Consider the following 24,636-nt stretch of genomic DNA (forward strand, 5'->3'; position numbering starts at 1 on the left):
TTATTACTAAAATATATACGTAGATCATTTACTTAAAGTGGATTCATAGTGTTATAACTCATAACATTTCTATATATGTTCTATTTATTACTAAAATCTACACACTGCAGTCATTATTAAAATAATATATAAAAATTTGATTTCAGATTTTTTGTTTGGGAGGATAAAAAACTGCTACAAAATCTTTGAGCGCATGCACAGTGCACTGTGTACTAAGTAACTACTAACTAATGTAGTAATAATTTACCATGACTTAAATATTTTATATTTATTATTAGATATGTATTTAATTTCTAAGAATTCCAAAGACCTTTATTAGGTATGTATAGAAAGTATATCATACTTATTCATTATAGTCAATGGTAATAATATTAGAATACATTTAATTGCATTCCGATTAGCATTCTGTCGTATAGCATAAAATTGTGTGCAGTAAGTAGCAAATTTAAAAGAGTGCATTACTTTTTTTAAGTTAATTTATTTTGTTTTTACCTTTAACATTTTTATTTATATGGTATCAAGGACTTTTTATAGAAGATGGTCTTAGATTGTATTCATTATAACTAATTATTAATAAATACCAAAAACAATTAAAATGATGAATAAAAGTTGAAGAAAATAATTGAATCTGAGAACGTATAAGACTAGATTTTTGATATTTTAATTTATTATACCAATTATTCAAAAATCAAAAAAGTGAAAAAAAAATCGCAAACCAATTTTATGAATTTTGAAAATGAAATGAGTCCCCTAATTTTTTATAAAACCTCAATAACAATCTCTTTAAAAGCATTCAATCATAATTTCTATATAGTAGTACCTATATATTATTTATTGTGTTGAAAATACAAAAATTTATAAAAATTTAAACTCATTTAATAGAATAATTAATATATTAGATATACCTATTTATACAATAACACAACTATACATATATACTTATAATGTAGTTGGTTTTTCACATACAACCAATCATTTTTAAAAAATGAGGGAAACCGCAGTTCTGTTTTGAATACAGAGATATAAATATCTCATTGAGGTGATTTAGTTACAGAATTTTTTAGTAAATGCATGTATAATTATGTTACACATACGGAACTATTTCAAGAATATAGACCTTAAAACATAGCAAGTTCTGGTCCAGACCAATATTAATAATATTATATGGACTAGTAAAGAAATTAATTGACGATAAAATGAATAATAAAAAAAAACTTTCTTAGATACACTTTCTCTAACTCCCTCTAATAGATTGACATTAGAATTTGAAACGAGAATTCAATCATATTCTCAAAGGTGGCATAAAGAAAGACGTAATAACTTAAGTTCGAGTAGTCGACAGATGATATGGCCGTCAGTGATTGTCTGCAACGGTTTTTTCAGCATACTGCATAGCGGATTTCAATTTTTTTTTTATATGAAATAATGTTTAGTGGTAAAAATATTTTTCTCTCTACAGTATTAAACAGAAAACACATACCTACCGTTACCTATTACTATTATCTGTACCCAACCGCACCTTACATTGTTTGTCTGCCTGAACGGCCAAATAAGTATTTTAATGCGAGGCGACGTATCGGCGCCGGTTCTGTAGGTATATATTGATCAGTAACTCGGTAACAGCCGTTTCCGTTTGTACTGTCTGGAATAAAATATAACAAAAAGAGAATATTGTTGTTTCCATTTTATAGATATACAAGATTTATTGTCGATTTTACAGTAAAGTGCCATTTCTTAACACGGTCCCGACTTAATGTCGCCAACACCCTCGGCGACGTAAACCTTCGTCAAGATTAAAAGTGAAGTTTTTAAAATATATATTATCAACACGTGTACGAAAACCATAAAAGGGTCAAATAATAACAATTAAACCGGTCGGACGATGCAGACAATAAACGACAGTAATGATACGAAGAAGAAGAAAAACATCTGCCGATAAACCCATACACGTCGTTGGCCATCGGTACGAAGACCGAAAAGGACTTATTGTATTCGGATCCCACTGCGATTTATCTTTTACGGGTATTTTACACAGAAGATTGTGCAGATAATACCTACACGTTCGCTCCGGCGGTGTATTTTTCACCAACTTTTATGCTCACTAAAATATTGTGGTATTATATGTACTTATTGTACTTATAATTATATGTGTTAATAAATTTACACTATATTATAATATACTACGACATTATAAAATATAAGGTACCTAAATGTTATATTCTACCAATAATTCGACGGAGGTCGTGGTACAATGACGCGTGATCCTTTTTGACGTTAAATTTTTAGGCGTGTATACAAGTAATAATCAAAATTTTTTTGAGTGCGCTATATTATATTTTTTAAGTAAAAAAGTATTTAAGTTACTTCTTAGAATTCTAAGAAATTTTGTCAAATATATAGGACAAAAAAAATTTATAGGTGTACGATAAATCTTAAATCTGAAGTAGATTATTTATTACTTGTTATTGTGGATACCAAATAAACTTCCTATCACTAAGAACTAAGAAGTAATTAGTTATATTTTTATAGATCATACTTATTATCATCTATACCTATTTATTGTCAGTTGTGTTCGTGTTTTAGCTGTGTTAATCTACGTATTTTTTTTCAGTAATACAATTTTATATTTATTTTTTTAAATAGAAAATGAAATTTGCAATTATGTAGATTTGAAAAGGGGAAATAACTTATTAGTATACTAATAGTGAATGTGCTATGTATACATTTCGAAACATCAGACAGCCGACAGATGCAGGACAATATGTCAGATGATGGAGGTGCTGTATATAACAGTGTATGTCTACAGTATATTAATAACAACTAATAATTCCAATTTAGAAAATGCTTGTGAGCATAACTATCTTGCAGATCGAATTAAAGTTCCAATCAAATGTAATTTGTTTGCTTGTTTTGAACTATTGACAATTGAGTAATTTGTTTAATGTTATTATTTGTATCTGTTTTCAAATATTAGAAACAATTATGAAATAACTGAAATTTGTTAAAAAAAATTTGGCAACTTCGCATCAGTATGGCTAGGCCCACCCACTAACTACGCCACTGCGATAGCATTCAATTTCACGTTTAATCGAACACCCGAAAACGTGCGTTTAACCCTGTATTACCTAAACCACTGTATTATAATATATAATAGGGGTGACCAACATGTCTATCACGACATGATTTCGATAATATTCTAAAAAAAGAAATATATATAAATTATAAGTATATGTATATAACTCTGAGTATTAACGCCCTTTTATTTTTTAAGTCGATTTAAAAGTTGACTATCCCAAAATTATATAGCCAGGTATATACTATATATTATAATATACTTGTATATTTCACATTATTACATTTGCACTATTACTGATGCATTCGTCAAACAGATGAGTTACACCCTGTATAGTTTATATACTATATGTATGTATACATTAGATATATACATATAGGTGATCCATCCTGTATAAAACGCACACATTCTGTCGAATTATATAGACGGGTGAGGGTGCAGGCGCATGGATGAGGTCCCGTAGAATGTATATATGTATGTTAAATGTATTCATGTATAAGTATAAAATATATAGGTATAATATATAATATGTATGTAGGCAGTGTTCCCTCGACCACGCGTTTAGAGGTGGGGAATGGAAGGAGGTATTTGGGTGGCACAGTACCGTTTGCTGGAGTGGTGTGGAGAGAAGGGAAGTGCAGATGTAGTAGCAGTGACCTGCTGTATAGTTGGAGGGAAAAGACGGGAACCGTAGTATTGGTCGGGGGAAGGAAGTGGTAGCCGCGCTTGATGACTCGTTGTGTTTGTTGGAAGTGGCTGGGGGGGGGGTCCCAGATCCGGCTGTGTTGTACTACTTATGTACACTATTGTATTACGTCGTACTGGTAAAATTTAATGATTTAAAATTTTAAACTTATAACATATAAAGAGATTCAAGTATCCTACGACTAGTACGAATTATATATTTTTTAAATAATAAAAAATATTTAAAATCGTTTAAGGGTAAATCGTGTTATAGTTATAATTTATAGTATTTCGTAGGAAATTAAAATTCAGACGCTTATAGCATTATTTTCCTTTAATGACTCGATTTTTCTTTAGTTATTTAAAGGAAAACTTATGGCGAACTATGTGTTGAATTTTATCATCTTTGACATAAATATTAAATATTTTATGAATTTTTTACTATAAAATTACTTGCAAATTTAGGTGATAGGTACCTATTATTGATATATTTCATTAAAAAACTCGCGACTAACGATTTTTTATTTTATTTTTTTTTTAACTACAATAAGAATAACTTTTGTACTGGTAATTGATATTACAGCATAATATTATAATAATAATAATAAAAGAATACCTAAGTAAAACTAAATAGTAGGTAAGTAAGAATATCAAATTATCAAATTCTTTTCTAAAAATGTTTTCAATAAGAGTAAACCTTTAGCATTAATAATATAGGTATTATACTACTATATTAATCAGTAGGGTATTGTAGTATTGTATTAAAAAACATAATAAATTGATTGCATTATTGCATTAAAATATATTGAAAATTGCATTAAAAAAATCACGTATAAAATTAAATTAAGAACAAATATACAGTACAATCGTTAATCATTATTCATTATGAAGGTATTTACAATATTTAGGTATAATTTAATTAATAAAATAAAATATTACAATACATAAAAAAATTAAGAACAAATATTGCTTACATTATTGCATTGCACGACAAAAGATTTTTTCGCCGTTGTGTGAACGGTTTTACCCGAAAAACATACCTACATGTATAAATTTAGCGCGCTATAAGTACGTAATTATACAAAAATGATGAAAAATAGTTAAAATTGCACTAAAAGAAAAATAATGGCCAAAATTGCATAAACATTTTTTTTTGTTTAAACTCATAGGTAACTAAAACATATTTTAAGCTCACTTAGCAATAAATATAAGCATCTACAAAAAATATGCAAATGCAACAACTTCACTGCCCTATTAATCAGTACCTAATCACTAATAAAATGATGTTTGTAATATTAAATTAAAATTTATATAGATATTTGAGAATTATTTATAATCTACTCGAATAATATAGCAAGAAGCGATTAAATGAATAATCAATATTATAACAAAACCAGTTCATTCTCTGTCTGACCTTCTAGCCGTATTTTCGGTAGATATCGAATACAAATACGTGTTGTGTGTATTTACTATACATTTATATATGATGGGCGTAATTAATTACTATTTACTAAGAATTATCAAACCAATTAAATTGATTTTCGATAATATACTATACATTTCTAAGTAGTGTCATAAATCCATAGCACACATAAATATAATACAAATATACATTATACTAATTGAGAGTTAAATTTAAAATCGTGTTTGCATGACGTGTGCCATGCATCGAATATAATATGTATAATATTTATATACATTATTATTTTAACTGACTTTGTATATTATAGTAGACTCAGACCTAACATATACGAGGGCCGTATGTATCTACTGTTTGCACATTGCTTGACCCCCATGTAGCATCGTTTATTTAATAAAATATTTACAGCTTTGAATTTGGGTTCGCACGGGTGTGTATGTGGAAATATAGTAGACTATATTTATAAAATGTATCTTAAAATAATATTAATAATCAATAGGTATACGTGAGTACGTGACATAAGTATTGAGAATATGAATAAAGTTATAATATTATTATTTTTCACATAGATAGTTATAACTTTTAAGTTTACAACGTATGCTGTATGCAGTGTTGATGAGTAACTAAAAAAATGTACCTAACTTGACAAATTAAAAAAAAAGTAATTTCCCCAACCATGGATGTATGCCTAATAAGTACCTAATAATATTAAAGAAAACTGTAATAGGTACTTTTATATATTATTGTACTCAAGTATAATATATTTGTAAGTCGTAACAGATTATACTTGGCTCAGTGTATCGCGTGATATATACAAATATTTTATGAGTAAGAATATAACTATTTGATATAATTTCTTTAATACCATGTGGTATTTTATTATTGTGTCTAAGCTCTTTTTCTGCAGAATTCTATGGGACAAAAACGACCACCCACGCAGGACCGCAATCGCACACACACACACACATGGGTACAGTATATAAAAACATATAACAAGAGATTAAAACGAATAATCGATATTATAACAAAAATAAGCTTATCCTCTGCCTGACCTTTGTAGCCGTATTTTCGGTATATTTCAAATACAAAATATATACGTTATTGTGTTTTTACTATACATATGATGGGTACAATTAATAACTGTTTACTATGAGAATTATCAAACTCATTAAATACTTTTTCGATGTTCTACATATCTACATATGTAGTGTCGTAGACGCGTACCTATAGCATCACATACAAAAATAGTAGAAATATATCATATATTATAATTTATAATAATTTATAGTTCAGTTTAATACTGTGTGTGCATGATGTGTGCTATGCATCGAATATAATATAATATTATTATGATGTTGAAAATTCTCCAGACGTTGTTTTTCCGGAGAATTTAATGTTTCTATGGGACAAATAACGACTATAGATACATCCACACCAAGCCACACACACACACACACACACACAAAGCAAACGCATCAACAATTTAGTTTTTTATTGTAATATATTATTATAACATATTCATTTGAAATTTATTTTGATAAATTGATCCTTTAATGACTACCACTTGTTTACGCACACATTTTCCTCCTTACTTTGACACTTGACAGGCTTAGGACTGCCTGTTTGCCTGCTTCAAATAGCCATCAGAACTTTATAGTCCATATTAAAGAGTTAAAGTCGTCAACACACTGTGACACTATAGAGTATAGACACCACTGTACTGAACCATATAGCTACTTAAACTTTACTTAAGGTACCTAGTTAAATAAAATGTTTAGTTCAATGCATAGGGTGCTTGTATATTATTATAAAATCATTTCAATTGTAGTTGCACTTAAGCGTATAAACAGTCGTAACAATACGATGTTACATTTCAAATAGAAATATGGAATGCCAATAATGCGGCCAGTATTATGATATTCATAAATAATCATAATTGGTACATCTTGACGATATAAAATGGGTGTATGTATACAATGATAAATTAGCTTAAATGAGTATTAACGAAAAGCCCGAAAACTGTAAGTCTTGTAGTAAACCGACGCATAAGCATAAAAAACCGTAGTTCAAAGTCCATAGCATCTAGAACTATGTCGCGCCAGTATGTAAGTATGTCTAATAGACGGTATAACTATCACGTTAGAAATTTAAACGAGTTCAGAGTTTAGGTCGATTTTTATTATGCGTGGATCGTATACGGCTTCTTCACACATTTTATATATTTATTTTATACCTAAAGAGATTAATATTAGGCTATTCATGGTATTAGTATAAATAGTGATCAATCATTGATGACAGGAAGTTCCTGCCAGCCACCATGGGCCATTGAAATGCCAAGTCTTTTGTATAAATAAGGTAAATACGATAATAATAAAATATGTATATACCTATTATGTGAAGTTTTATTTGTGTGTGTTCGGTCTTTTGGCCGATCAATTATCTCGGACGGACGACAAACTAACGCCGGTGTCGAGCATCACCTACTGAAGTATATAGGTCGTATCTCGACGGGAGATATTTAATAATATACTGAAAATATAATATAACGTTTAATTGCTACATATTTAAGTTAACTATAAATATTTAAATATATAAATATATAAATATTTATTTATTTTAGGTATCATCTATACAATAATCATAATAATAATAATAATTGCATTTTACCCGGCCGTATACAAATTACAAAGTTGCAACGTCTTTCTTCTTTCATATTTTAAAAGTTTGACCTCACGAAGCACAAGGTGACCTACTGAACAACAACTATTAGTTTATGGATAGGTAATTTGAAGAACTTAATAACATCAAAACATATTATACATTTGTTCAAAGGTGGGTTACATTTTAAAAATTTCTATGCGTTAAAAATTCACTTATTCGTGCTGTTAAACACATTTAAAGAAATAGTAGATATATACTGTACTCACACGTCATTATTTAAAAATATAGATTTCTTTCGAGACCATCATTATTAACATCGTGTACCTACGATATATACTACACAGTACAACATGATTTTAATTTTGACTCATACGTAGTTGATAATATATGTTTACATAAACATCAGATAATGATTTAAACACACTTATGACCATGACCCGATATCCATTGAAAATACGTTTAGAAATGTCAGATATAGGATAAAGTCTATCATTTTTGATATTATAATATATTGTGATAAAAATAATTAAAATAATTATACCTCAAACTGTTTAATATATTTAAATGAATTAAATGAATTATTAAAAACATTAATGGTTACCGATAATAATATTCAACACAATTATTATTGACAAGTCGTATTAATTATTTATTACGATAAGTGTTTTAGATATACACGTCATGGTGATTCAGCTCTATAAGAAAATTACAATTTTATTATTTTTATTTATAATTTATCAGAGTTTAATTTAAAATAGGTATTATTTCTTTTTTTTCACAAGTAAATAGTTTTAAGTATAAAACTTTTTCTAAATCTTACTTTTAACCTGTCATTAAAATTATAGAAACTATTTCTATTATAAGGAAAAATAATAAAGCTCCCTTAGCTTTTCACTATAGGTGAGATAAAATACTTCCGAGCTGGTTATCGAATAAACTATATGAAAATTAAGGAATGACGTTGTATTTTATGTAATATATATTATTTTTTTTATATAAATATGTGATTTTGTATGAGTTGTTCATTATAATATTAATTATTAAGAACTAATTACTTAAATATTAAAATGTTACGTATATGCTCCTAAAATGTAATACATGTTGTCACTAGCATACTCCCACCTTAATACCTCCCCCGCTTATATAAATATGGGCGAATGTAAGTTCCTACACGATAGAAAAAGGTAGGTACATAATATGTATATAAGAATTTTCAAAAACAAATATATTATGATTAAAAAATATAATAAAAATCGCATAATGCAACATTTCATATTTGATGAGATTTATTAATATAATTTAAAAATTTAACATAATCGTATTGATTAATTTTGTTTGTTGTATAATCTGAAATTTTTTCATTTATGAAATCTTTTTTCCGGCATATTTTTTACTGATTTTTGGTTTTGTGTTACTAATTATGGTTCTTATTTTAATATACGTATTTACTTGAAAAAGTTTGAGTGTTTCAATAAAAGTTATATATATATAAAGGATTAGCATATAAAGTTTCAATAACAAATTTAAATTATTATATATTTATATTATATTTTATAGCGCCTGTTGGGGCTGTGGCACTTTAATGTATTTTGGTACATAATGTCTCATTTATACATACATTATATTATCATACACATTTTTGATGACTTGAACACAACCGTCGTAGATATACTTTAGGTATACACAACAATTATTATTATCGCGTTGGACTGTGAGAGAAAATAAAATGTTTTGTGATGAGAAGAAATCGTTGTAACAGCCCGCCGCCCGCGTGTTTCCGTCCAGAAGTTCCAATTTTGTGTTGTTAGTTTAAAACATTGGCCTGAATTAACCTATGTCCTATAATTAAACATAAAGATAAGAAACTAAGAACATTATTTGTGCTCTGTTCTTGGTTTTTTACGATATTTTAAGTGAGTTATTAGCATATTAATATTATTATAATATTTAAATAAAACATAAATGAATAAATAAATAAATATTTACATACATTGGAACTTACTGTTTTCAAATCAGTTCACTTGGATCACTCAGGATCACTTGTATGATATTAAACACTATAACAGTGAATAAAACAATATCTTATTTTATTTTGCTACCTAATAAAACACTTAATATTGACCACACACTTAAAACTATTACCATCAGTTTTAAAATTGAATTCCTCCTTAATATAATATAAGTTAATTAATGCATGATAAGTTTATTTGATATTTAAAAAACATTATACAACCTTATTGTATAATATAATAACAGTGAATTAAATAATTTATTTGTTTATTTTGCTAGTAAAACACTCAATATTGATCCCATACACAATATTACTGCGTTCACATTAACTATAAAGTTTGACAATAAAATTTTTTTGTTTGATGTAATTAAACTTTAAAGTATACACAATAGAGCGGTAAACAATAAATAGTGAACTACAATTGAACAATCGACCTTGAAATTATTTTAACGTTAGATTAGTGCCCGGATTTATCTGCTCTAAAAACCTCAGAAATATGCATTACAAAATAAGCATTTATAGGTACTCTTATTTTGTAGGAATATGCCCTATTAAATAAAAAATATGTAGAAAAAAATCGATTAAAAAAAGTATTTTATTTATGGTTCACGAAAACCTACTCAATAATACATTACTATACCATTTATACACTTATACTATACACATTCCTTACTATATACTTTCTCATTCCCGGTAGGTCTCAGATAAGATAACGACTTATGAAAACGGCTACGTCAAATTACATGGACTAAAAATATAAGACTTAATAACTAGGTTATTTTAATTAAAATAATCAAAATATTATACATATTATTATGTATTAACAACTGTATATGTGCAATAAAAATGGTAAATTTCAGAAATATGTAGTACATATCAAAATATTACAAAATATGCAAAAAAAAAAAAATAAAACTTTATATTTCGTATATACTGACTTATTCAAACTTGTAGCTTACCTAGCAATTTTTTGGACTGTTAATTGGACTGGTAAAATTATTCCTAACGATTATAATTCAAAAAATAAAAAATATCTTAATATCTGATTGACTGCCATCAACAAGTAATTCCAATTCAGTATATTATTATTGTTATTTATAAACGTTCGAAATTTTGAATTCACAAATATTATGACAAGTAACGATCAAAACAAAATTTTGGGAATGTTAAAAAATTCCCCGACTATAAATATAGTAAATCAGTTTCCCATTTTGACGCTGTTTCATTCGCCACCGTACCATTGTCGAATTTGTTTTTTCTCTGTTCTAAGTCATAGAATTTTTTTTTAATAAGAAATTACATAATTCAATAATTCAAAAACAGTTTTCAGTCAATAAAATACAATATAAAACTGCATACATATTTAAATACTTGCTATAAAAATAAAATTATTAACAAAATTACAATCACTAAGTCAATTAAAACATTAACGTATTGTATTATAATCTATAATAAACTAGATAAGTTTAAATTTGTGTATAAGTATTAAGTATATATTATACCTAATATACCTAATAACCTATAGGGCACTTGCCCTCCCCCCTGGACAAAAAATATTAAAAACTTGTAACTCAATAAATAGTACCATAATATAATTATTATCTTTACATTTGAGAATTTTTTATTTTGACCCCCCCCCCCTAAAATTTTACTTATGGGAGCCCATGTCATTATATAGATAGATTATATTATAAAGAATTTAGATATTAAGAAGAATTAATTATTACTGTATATATGATACGCCCCAAAGGACAGTGGCTAAAATCTCTTAGCACTCCCTTCCCGGCCTCCCCTTAGATCTGTAAATATAGTCCTGAGGGGATGTCTATTTTCGTTTACTCGATTACAAATCTGTACCATAGCGTGTATTTCGGTTAGTTTAAACATAATACAATTCTATAGGTATCGTTGTAACTTTACCGTCAGTGGCAACTAATGGAACTAATGTTTGATGGAATTAAACATTTTTCATTTTTACATATACTTTTTAAAAATAATTTGCATACTATACCATATTTTTATCGTATAACAATCCATACTCTTTACTGTCGTAGTAATAACCATATTATAGAATTATAATATTCTAATAGCTGCTTTCGTTTTGAGTTTTGGGCATTATGAAATACAAACGATTTCGTTTACTGTTACCTACACATCATAACTGATTATATATGAACCTAAAAATACATTTTACATGTAAATAATATATGCCGAAAAGTCACAATTTAGTCTGCAGAATCAATTTGATTGGAAACGACTCAAGTTGAACTTTTTTTTTAAATTTCCAATCGTCGTGTAATATTTGAACACATAACACCCATACGCTTTTCTAATAATAATAATATACCTGCCGGTAAATTTATTTTTCATTTGCTGCAACATAGATAGTAGGTACCTAATTTTTTATCTATAGATATGTACTGCAATGATAAATCAAACATAGGTAGTTAGGTACACTAATCGCCTTATACGCGCGCTATCATAATTCATAGTAATGCAGTGTATAGTAGGTAATAACTAATATAACTATTTATTAAATTTAAGTACATAACCGATAACCTTATGAAATGCTGCAGTGGCGCCGACTAACATTTTGCATTTCACAATATTATCGTGGGTGATGTTGCCCACCAATCCCCCTATAATAAAAAAAATTATTCATATTCATACTTCTACTATCTGGTAATTTATTATAATAAGTTAAATATAAATATTTTAAAAAGCTTTATTATTATTTAACAACTACTACAATTTACAATATATTAGAATAATTAATAAGTTAAGGCTTTGGTTAGAGCTGGCAATCTACTCACAAAATTGTCGATTACTTTTTCTGTGTCAACATCAATATCCACATCACAAGATATGATCATGAAATCTTCGAGCTGATTTTGTGTCATAGTGGACCTAAATTTTGATTTTACTATTTTAAGCTTCGAAAATGATCGTTCAAGAGAGGCACTTGATATAGGGAGAGTTACACCAATCTTCAATACAATAAATAAATTTGGAAACACATTTACTCATCTAGTTTTTATAAATATATCAAACATTTTAATCATACTCATACTATCATGAAGGATTTTTGAAGTGATACTTTTAGATTCAATCTCATTTTCATCATCCTCAGATTTATCATATTTGTCATTAGATTCTTCTAGTTATTTTTTTGGATGTAAAAACTCAGACTTAACTCCCAAACTCCCACACTGACCGTAACCATACTTTTCTCTCTAGAAATGAAATATCGTAAAAGTACGATAAGTAAACGAAAATATTTTCTTTATACGAAAACATGCAAATAGGTTTTCAGGTTTAAAAATTTGATGCAAAGTTTTCCTCACAAATATTTATATTGAAACCAAACTATATAAAAACATAATTTTACTACAAGTTCAAATTTGGAGTAAATCTCATAAATAAATTATTTAGAACAGTACTAATTATAATTTCATTGTGTTATAGTTCAAGAACATTATTCGTGGGAGTATAAATATTTTACGTAGGTATCTCATTATTATATTTCATATAATATATAGTATTATTTATGATATTTTCAAATGCAATGTTTTCCATGTGTAATAAAAGTGATTTAATTAAAATAAAAACGCATCATAGTTATAATTTAAATTATAGTTTATATTATATTATAAGAAATGACAATTTAATAGAATATTATTTATTCTCGAACTTTTTGTCCGACACTAAAAATATGCTCGGACTTTTACTATAACTATATGATGCGATTTTATTTTAATTAAATCACTTATATTACACATGTCTAACCTATCGGGGTAATAGTACGAGTTGTGATCAATCATTGATGGCAGGGAGTTCCTGCCATTGACCACTGAAATGCCAAGTCTTTTGTTTAAGTAAGGTAGAATACAATAATGATAAAATGTGTACACCTATTATATGAAGTATATTTGTGTATGCCATATTGTCGGTGTTTTGGCCAAACAATTATCTTAAACGAGTGACAAACTAACGCCGCTGTCGAACGTCCTACTGAGGTAGGTCGTATAGTATCTTGATGGGAGATATTTAATGATATACCGCAAATATAATATTAAAGTTAACTTGCTACATATATGTATATATATATATTAACTATAAATATTTAAAATAATATAATCGAATATACTATCTTTAATAATACATTGCTTTTTACACATCCGTTATTAATTTTATTAGTAATACGTGAAATAATATTATTATATAAGTGCCCGATTTCAAACCTAACTAAAAATAATATGTTTTCGATGGGGCGATGGTTAGGCAACTTAATTGGCTCAGCCTTAGAGCAATAGATGATAGGCAATCTTATGTGTACTGCGACAACAACGACAAGGGAAATGGAGAATACGGGAATGAAGATTTAACAGTTTAATTATGGGAAGGGACTTTCTGAGGTCAAATCGATGTGATTCAATGACCACAGAGTTCACATAAATTGGTCAACCTTAATAACTAAACTGAAGTCTACTGAAGGAGAAAATTGAAGTGGACACTGCGGATGATCCGGCCGACCTGGGCGGCCTCCCACACACCACGGCGGGTTCTGGCGGTCTTACGAGAAGTGAACAACGCGACGATTAGATTGAGAAGTTCTGACATGATGGGGGTGACGACAACGGCAGACCAATCCAACAAACTCTCGTAATAGACGAATGCAGTGTGCCGTATGGAATAATTACCATTCGTGTGACTTGACGTTGTTACAGTTGCACACGACAAACCGGAGGATAAATAAAGTAATAAAAAACACCAATGACTGTAGGTATGTCTTAATGGCGAATAAGTATTATAAATTCATGCCGCATTGGCAACGAAGAAAAATACAATATAATAATATAATAATTTCTGTTCTGTATATATAATATGCGCTCAATGCGACTTAAAATAAAATATATAAAAAAAAAGAGACAGAAACAAATGAAAACAATGCTACAGTAACGGAAGAAAACACAGAGATGAATGTTTACGTACGTACATAAAACTAAAAATTTTATTTTACTTTTATTTGCATATTTTATGATTTTTCGATTTTTGTGCTGTTTTTGGACTTTTTGAGACTCTTTTGCATTTTATCTGTTTTTTGAATCAACATCGGTCTTATTTTATGAAATTATATATTACCAAATCATGGTTTTAGATGTTTGTCAATCGAGTTGTCAAATAAATAGTAAATGTATAGAATAAGTAAATAGGCCAGTTACACTAATACAACACCGTAAAATTATATCGATAATATTATACAGATTATAGGTATAGGTAATGTTAAATTTTTGTTGTCTGCTTATTTTGTTGTGATTTTTTGGCGATTTCTATTGTATGATTTCCTTTTTTTGTATGTTTTTAATTTTATTTAAGGTCATTTTATAGCACATATTTAAAAAAAAAATTAAGTGCTATAAAATCCCAACCCTGGTAATAACTGTGTATAAATTTTGATAAAATGTACATACATATGTTATTACTTATGAGTTATGAATTCGCTTTAAGTGAATGATATAGGTACCACGTCTATATTTTAGTAATAAATAAAACCCTTAATTTATTTAACTTGTAGAAAGTCTGTAACTGAGAAAAAAATGTCGGGTAAGGGGGTCCAAGATTTTTTAAAATATAAATATTAAATACTAAACACTTGTAATCATTACGTAAAAATATAAAATTTGATTAGGATTATTATTATTAGAAACATAAGTTGACATTATAATATTCAATTTACATTATAGTTTATTATGGTTAAAATCCGATTGAGGACCTTTTACCTATTAAAAATATATTAATACTCAATTAATTATTTTGAACACAAAAAAATTGAATACATATAGAATATAGATTATGGTATTATGGCTTCACGGCTCGCTTAGCCATTTGCCGTAAAATGGTGAGAATGGTTGAAAGGTGGCGCCTAATCTGTCGTCGTTGTAGGTCGGTAATTTCATTACAAGGGAATAATATAAATTTTTAAATCTGAAGCATTATTAAAACCTGTACACATACGTTTTATTAAACCCATTTTCATAAGTGACTTGTTACTTAACTGATTAACATGATTTTTAAATGAATGTTTAGAATCAAAGTTAACTCCTATACGTCATTAATAATTTTTTTAATAATATTTATTATTTAATTTAAATTTATTATTTAAATCAGACTTGATATCTTAAAAATAAACGGTATATAACAAAATGTGTTACTTTTTTCAAGATGAAAAAACACGCATGGTTAACCTAACCTAGTGGATAATTTGAAGAGTTAAATTAACCCCTTAGCACTTCTAAATACATATTCAGTGTAAATTATTTATTATTTTATCTTGAATTTAACTATATTCTATTATGAAATAATTTTGTACTTAAAAGTATAGATTACATGAGCTTATGATTTTGCTATACTAAAAATCATTGATACTCTGAAAATAACAAAAAAAGAATTTTGTAAGTAATGGAATATAATTATATAAAAACTTGAATTTAAGATAAGAAATAAACAATCAAAATATTAGTCACACTCACTATTGTACAAATATCATATTTGAACAGCGCCTATACATTTATTTAGTATTTAATGACTCATAATCGTATGACTATATGATCTATCTGTACATATTTATATGGTTATCTTAGTATAGATTTATCATAGCATTACCATTTTAAGGCTATAACATTGTTTATTGGGTATTAATTATTATCAAAACCTAATTTTCATGCAATTAGAAAATTGTTTTCGATATATAATGGTTTTAAGCATACATAACTATTATCTACAAATACAAGTAAATCTCTGACTACGTCAGCGCAATGCTGAAGAGGAGGACTTTTTTTTTATTGTGAATTTCTGCTCTATTATTGTCATTTAATTTGTATTAAATATAAACCTTAATGTAGTCGTGTGATTCAGTGATTCGTGTACCGTCATATAGATCTTATACTGTGTTACCCGACAGCTAAAAACGTCAGTTTGGAATAATAATACTATTTATTTTTCATTATTATTATTATTATTTTTTTTTATAGCTAAAGTGGAGTTTTCTTGGTAGAGCATTTAAATATTTATATGAAATATTCTACACACTATACGATTTTATTGATAATATTTTAACATCATCGGATTTTTGGAGCTACCATTCGTGACCGTATCGTCAACACTCGTGCCAATCAATCTGTAAGTCAGCATTCTATTATTAATTCTGTATAAATTTTTTATTTACATAATAAAAATTAGGGGTCTGAAATTTTAGGAGTTACGTATTATTCTCTATGCTGTCTATAATTAGCATATCAAGCTAGAAAATCCAAGCTATACATTATTAAGTTTAAAAACTGAAAATTAAAAAATAATAGAAATGCATACTTTAATGCATATAATATATTTAATTTTACAAATAATGACAATATATTTTTCTTAGCTATTTTTTGAATTCAATAAAATGTCAAAATGCCAACCAGTTAAAGGCACCAAATTTTATTTTACTTACCTATAATATAATTTTTTTGTGAATATTATTATGTTTTTAAATAATGAACTTTGAATATTTTTTTTGCATATTTATTACTATTGTTTGTATATTTTATATTTTTCCATTCATATTATTCAATTTTTTTCCGCATAATATGTTAAATTTGTTTAGCTCCTATTACTTCTAATCCCAAATAATAATATATTAAATACAATATAATATAACGGGAGTAGATTTTGATGGACAATTATTATTAGTAGTATCTTAATTTATTTTAAATCTGGTCAAGGCCGTAACTGGGGGGAGGGGGGAGGGGGGGGGGCGGTTCAACCCCCCCCCCCCCCCCGAAATATTTTTGTGTTGTATTATGTGGTAGTAAAATAACAATTTCAATCTTAAAACACATTTTTTTTTTGCTTAAACCCCCCTCCCCCCCCGAAATAAATTTCCAGTTACGGCCTTGAATCTGGTTAAAATTATACTTTATACAGTTTGTATACCTACGTTTATCTGCCTTTTTCAAATCGTACATACGGCTTATTTATTATTTATTGTTTATTTGTATCTTAATTCAATACCTATTTGAATTTGAAAATAAATTGGTTATCGTCATAATTTTATGTCACTCAAAAAGCATCCATAAATATCTACTCTTGGGTAGATGATAGTCTTTTATGTACCTAAAATTACATCAAACGCCTCGATGATCACAACATGACATATCCAAAAATTACTATATTTTTGATGGAACTATAAACTATCAGTGCATACATTTTTAGTGTGTGAAAGACATCTATTCATTTGTCCGTTTATTCAACAGCGTCTAATGATCGGATAGATCGTATCCTATCTTCCGATTGTCGCACATTATGCTCAAGTCAAAAATAAATAAATATAATATTTATAATAATATCTATATAATTGTTATGATCTCATCAATTTGTTTTAGACAATCAACATGTCATCAAGCTCTAAAGATAAATTATTTAATCCGCAAGATCGAAAACCATCATTACAGGACCTTCAAACTAAGATGAACAAATGTCAAGTGGAATGGGATAATAAATATAAAGCGCAACATTCTAAACCGACTGCAGTTGTGTTTCCCAACAAGCGGAATGATGTAAAGCCGATGTTTCCCAAACCATCTAATCGTTAAGACTTGGAATACCATGTATAAATTTTAGTAATCTAAATCATTTCCCATGACCAAAAAAAATTTAATTAGTTATTCAAAAACAATTTGACTATATATTTTTCAATTTATTCAAGCAAAATAACATTAAAAATAAAAATTAATTTCTATTTTGTTATACTAAGTTAATTTTACCAAATCATTACATATGCCAACACCTAGAACACGTGTTTATGTCGTAATATAAAGCTAAATCAAAAAAATTGAATAAAAAATTCTCACTTTACAATATGTAACATAAGAAAATAACTTCTATATTAAATTTTTTATTCTTGTGTATACCTACCCATTTTTAATATAAATTATAGTAAAATGTGAATAACGTATTAATATGTGTTTGTATACGCGTATCGTAGCGCACGCACTTTTATTCTTTATTTTACCTATGTAACTTAAATTCTTTTAACATATTAAGACAAGTCAGTTAACCGTTATTTTATATAAATATAATTGCTTTTATGCTTTTGATAAAAATAATTTTAAGTCAACGTGTTTACTATTGTCAAATAATAATTTTTTAATACAAAATTCGTAAGATTCGCAAAAATTTGTAGATTATTTTGATTTCATAAATGCAGTTAGTTTCTAAACATCAAAACATTTTGTAAGTATGTGATATGTATAATACTATGCATAATTTGTATCAAAAATTATTATTATCAAATCCGAATGATAGACTTATTGGCAGTTTGTCAAATAATAATTGATTTTACATTCACGCACATCAGTAAATTATTCTGTATTCATAATAACTTATTAAAATATAAAATATATTAGTCATATAATATTGGAAATAGTCTTGTGTTTAGTTGTTTTATTTAAATATATTTTTATACACCATATTATGTCCATATCATATTATATCTTTACTTACCTAACGCTATAATATATACCTAATATTAATTTAAAATTATAAATGTTTAAATTTAATATACCATTAATTCCAAAAATCGGTTTGAAACTTATACATTCGACATTTTTTAACTTACTGACTATTTTATAGATATATTTCATAGGTTTATATATAGCCCTTGTCATATTGTGCACCAATTGTACAGATAGTATGTATTATTGTGAAAAAAAAATATTGTATAGGTAGGTACATAATTTGGATAAATAGCTATTAGCATAATACCAACTATACTAAAAATTCTTTATACACTGATATTCGCGTCAACATACAGTTATGAAAGTTTATTTTCCCAACCAATCAGTTTTATTAAATCAAAATAAAGGAAAATTACGTTAATGGTGGAAAAAGCTAATTCTTATTGTGATTGAATAAAACATTCAAAACTAAATTAATACAAACCTGATATTTATATAAGTTTATTTTTACTTTGCTATCAAAATATTAGAGCACCAAAAAATGTTCTCCGAGGGCGAAGACTACCAGTATTTTATTCCATAATCGAAATTCTCAAATGAACTTATAACCTAATTACGTTAAGAAAATATTGATATAATCCGATATCATATGTTAATAAAAAAAAACACATTGATATTTATTTTAATTTATAATATAAAAGTTTTACAATATCATTATATTATTGCAATCAGAATATCATTCATATCAATAATAGGTACAAAATGTATGGTGTAGGTATTGTCATATGGTAATAATAGTTATTATTACTTCAATTCAAATATGATATAAATTTAAATAAAATGTTTATTTTAAAAGTTAATAGGAAAAATTCGTTTTTTTTTTAATTTTAAATTTCTTTTCTATGAAATCTAATTTTTAATTTTGAAATGCTTTTTTTTCAAACAAGGGTTGCCCGGGGCAACTTCCCCCATGCCCCCCTAAATACACCACTGTTATAGATGTATCTATTATATTTAGATATCTATTATATTTATATTAGATAATCCGAAGGACCACTCGTTAATGTCCGAGAACCAAAATGACGATGTTTTCGACGGGGCGTTAGGTAGACAACTTAATTGACTCAGCCTTAGAGCAATAGATGATAGGCAATCTTATGTGTACTACGACAAAGACGACAAGGTAGGCAATGGAGAACACGGGAATGAAGATGCAACAGTTTAATTATGGGAAGGGACTTTCTGAGGTCGAATCGATGTGGTGCAATGATCACAGAGCTCACATAAATTGGCCAACCTTAATAACTAAACTTAAGTCTACTGAAGTAGCAGATTGAAGTGGACACTGCGGATGATATGGCCAACCTTAAGTGAACAGCACGACGAAGTAAGCGGCTTCTCACACACCACGACGAGTGCTGGTGGACTTACGCGAACAGCACAACGATTAGGTGGAGGAGTCCTTACGTGATAGAGGTGACGAAAACGGCAGACCAACTCAACAAACTCACGTATAATAGACGAGTGCAGTGTGTTGTATGGAATAATTACCATTCGTGTGACTTGACGTGGTTACAGTTGCTCACGACAAACCGGAGGATGATTTAAGTAATAAAAAACATCAATGACTGTAGGTATGTCTTAATGTATTCAGTTAATTCGGTAGACATAGGCTATATCCAGAGGCGTATTTACGATTTTGGCGCCCTAGGTACAAAAATTTTAAAGCTCCCTTTTAAGCAACCTCTAATTACAAATTAACTTTTTGTGATTAAAAATTATACCTCAATATTATATATATATATATGTATATTCTTTACTTATCTCATTTATGCTTCTGCATAAGTGAACACTTTTATTTTACCATTGTGACACTACCCGCTCTAATTATTTATTATTCATAATAAAAAAAGGTCAATCTAAGACAATTATTTATAATTATAAAGCAGTTTTACATAAATTTGTCAGTAAAATCATAAAATATTGATGTTATGAAAATATAGTTAATACTATATCATAATTATTAATAAATGTACAATAAATAACAAAATTAATAAATTTTATTTATTAACAATTAATACATTTAAACTATTTTACTTTATAATAGTATCTATAACAAATAATAATTTTAGATTTTACACTTTTTTTCTGAATTGTATGACAAAGGAATAAAATTAATTAAATATACATATAGAAGTATAAAGGTTATAATAAAAAATAAAAATAAACAAAATATTAAATTATGATTACATATTTTTAGATTTTACGATGGGCCTTTTGTAAGGAAAATTCTTCAATTACTTCTTTATATTTAAGAGAACTGGTAATTTCTGCTTCAATACTCAGTATAGCCAACGAATTAAGTTTGTCATTATCAATAGTTGATCTTAAGTAGGATTTTATTCTTTTTAGTGCACTAAAGGATCGTTCTGCTGAACAATTTGATACCGGACTGCATAAATACATACGTAATGCTATTTCAATGTATGGATACAAACTAGAAATATTAGGATCTTTAAATATTTTGTACAAATCTATAACAGTTATTGGCAAATTATTATCTTCTAATCCAGATAAATGACTACGAAAATGAATACATTCATTAGAGAATGATGAACCAAGGTCTTCTGGATATTCTAATTGCAGTTGTATGGCTTGTTCTCTTACCTTGGATAGTGGCAACTTAGTAAGATTAAATAAAAAACCAAATTTTATATTAACTGTATCATAAGCACTCTTTCTTTTGTTTAGTTCTGTAAGTAATGCATCTAATATAACTGTAAAAGTATTTACTCTAAATGAGTCACTTTGTTGAAATGTTGAATTATTTTGATTTGACTCTCCATAAGGCATTTTCCTTTTTCTTTTTCGTTCAATTTTGTATTGATCTACACCAGATTTTTCTTTGCCCAATTTTTCATAGTATGCAAAACTATTTCGTAAATCTTGAATATAATGTATTAATGATTTGTACAAAGTCACAACTGTTGTTAAATCAATGTGAACACTGAACACTCTGCAGTTTTTTACTAATACAGTTGAATCTTTCCAATATATCATTCCAAAGTGCTGTTAGTATACCCATTTCTAAACTTTTCAGATTTTTCAATAAACCTTTGGCTTCACATTTGGTTGTTGATTTTTCTGTTGAACTATGTATAATTATATTTAAAGCTTCCATAATTTCATTTCAATTTCGAGATAGACTTAAACAAGCATCATGGCCATCACACCACCGAGTGTCTGATAATCTCTTAACCGTTAAATTTACAGATTTTGAAAGGCATTCATTTAATACATTCCAACGGTTAGTTGAAGAAGAAAAAAATGTATAGGTATTTTGAAGAAAATAAAAAAAATCATTTGCTAGTGTACAGCAACTGGCTGCACATTCACCAACTAAGTTTAATGAATGTGCAGCATAAGGTATATAAACTGCATGGATACACGCTTCTTTTATTCTTGCCTGAAGTCCTGAGTACATGCCTGACATATTAGATGCGTTGTCGTATGACTGGCCACGGCAGTTTTTAATATCCAGGTAATTTGCTCCTAACGCCATAAAAATTGCATCAGCCATATCTTCAGACTTATGTCCAGCATTGGCAAAAAACTATAAAAATCTTTCAACAAGTTCACCATTCTTTTTGATATATCAAAATATTAATGATAATTGATCAGTATGAGAGATATCAGGCGTTGAATCTACTACTATAGAGAAATATTTTGCATCTTTAATTTCATTTACAATAGTTTCTTTTACTTTTTCAGCCATAATGTAAATAAATTGTTCAAAAGTTGCAAAAGATAAATAAGATGTGCTTCCTTTTCCTTTATTGGCATATTGTGCAATATGATTGGAAAGAAATGGATCAAATTCAGCAATGAGCTCTAAGCTCATTATAAAATTTCCACTATGAGTAGAACCAAATTTATCATCATGTCCTCTTAATGGAAGTCCTCTGGAACTTAACGATTTTACAACAACTGCTACTCTTGTCAACATTTTTTCCCAATACATTTTTTCTGTTTCTACTTGTAAAATAAGTTGTTTATCAATTCGTTCTACTACAGAACCGCTTTGAGACATTTTAAGAACACAAGATTTATGAATAATCGAATTTTCATGCTGTGATATTTTTTCTTCTCCTTTCTTCCAGTTACTAAAACCAACTGTAGCAAAAACCGATTTACTCCCAAATAATCGACAAGGTGCACAATAAACATTACCGGTACTATTGGAATATATCAAAAATGTACGATTGAATGGTTCATTATTTTTTAACTTAGTTTTGATAAACTTAAGACTGAAATATCTATAATAGGAACGTTGAGCACCCCGCATTCGTTTTGTAGAAAGTCTTTTTGATTTTGAAAAATCATTGTTTTCCAGGTTTTGATTAAAGCCATTAAATGAAAAATAATCTTTGGTTGTTTCATTCACTACCCATAATGCTGGATCATCTCTGAACAAATAAAGTTTAAAAATGTATTTACTTATAATGTATAAATTGTAAAAAAAAAAAAAAAAGAAAATATTATTACTTAGGAATAACAGTAACTAGGTTCTCATGTACTTCATCATTAATGTAATGGTTTTCTTCAATTCTTGATAAGCCATTAATTTTGTTTTCAATAGTAAGACTAATACAAAATAATATTGGTTATTCATTTATTAAACTATGATCCAGTACCAGCATAAGTGTGATTAGTCAGATTACTTACTCTGAAATGACAGTTTTATCAAATGTTGAATTTATTGTACTAAGTAGGTAGTTCAATCTTCTGCTCATTTACATATAATACTTCAGTTTCTTCAGGTTGACTAACACAATCATCATCTTTATTCAAATCAGATGTTCCACTAATAAAATAGTATACAATTGTAACATATTATTATTATTATTATATATTATGAATTATAGATTTATAATTGGCTTATAAATTTAAATAACTTACTCAGAGGAATGAGTACTTGAGCAGTGTTGTGAAACAGCGTTATCATTACTCAAACTATGGTCTAATAAAATTAATTATGCATAAATAAAATTAATTATTATTTGTATAACATGTCAAGTTGTATATTATGTATGAATACATATAAAATCTATAATGATATATATAAATTAAAAATTACTATCATTCTGGACATTCTCTCTTGTCAGATTTGGAGGATTTTGTTGAAAATAATTGTACAGTTTAGGCGTTTTAGCTAATACTTTGGCAGTTTCAGAAGCATTTTCTTTCTTTTTTTTTGCCGATAGAAAGCACCACTATGTTTTTTAACCAT

At 27.6% G+C, this 24,636-nt stretch overlaps 1 long non-coding RNA gene and 1 pseudogene across 2 annotated transcripts; both read right to left on the reverse strand.

The window, feature by feature from the left end:
* Window positions 1-9,309: 9,309 nt before the first annotated feature.
* LOC126552983 (uncharacterized) lies at window positions 9,310-15,008 on the reverse strand. Of its 2 annotated transcripts, none has more exons than XR_007606427.1 (3): window positions 14,870-15,008; window positions 9,841-9,895; window positions 9,310-9,677 (listed from the first exon to the last, which is right to left on the reverse strand). It is a non-coding gene; the product is annotated as an uncharacterized LOC126552983 (long non-coding RNA). The 2 variants fall into 2 exon arrangements; XR_007606426.1 differs by lacking the exons at window positions 9,310-9,677; window positions 9,841-9,895 and adding exons at window positions 12,639-12,876; window positions 12,947-13,082.
* Window positions 15,009-24,110: 9,102 nt separating this feature from the next.
* LOC126552968 (uncharacterized) lies at window positions 24,111-24,636 on the reverse strand (annotated as a pseudogene).

This window comes from Aphis gossypii, unplaced genomic scaffold (genome assembly GCF_020184175.1).
Source record: "Aphis gossypii isolate Hap1 unplaced genomic scaffold, ASM2018417v2 Contig00007, whole genome shotgun sequence".
Taxonomy (NCBI): domain Eukaryota; kingdom Metazoa; phylum Arthropoda; class Insecta; order Hemiptera; family Aphididae; genus Aphis; species Aphis gossypii.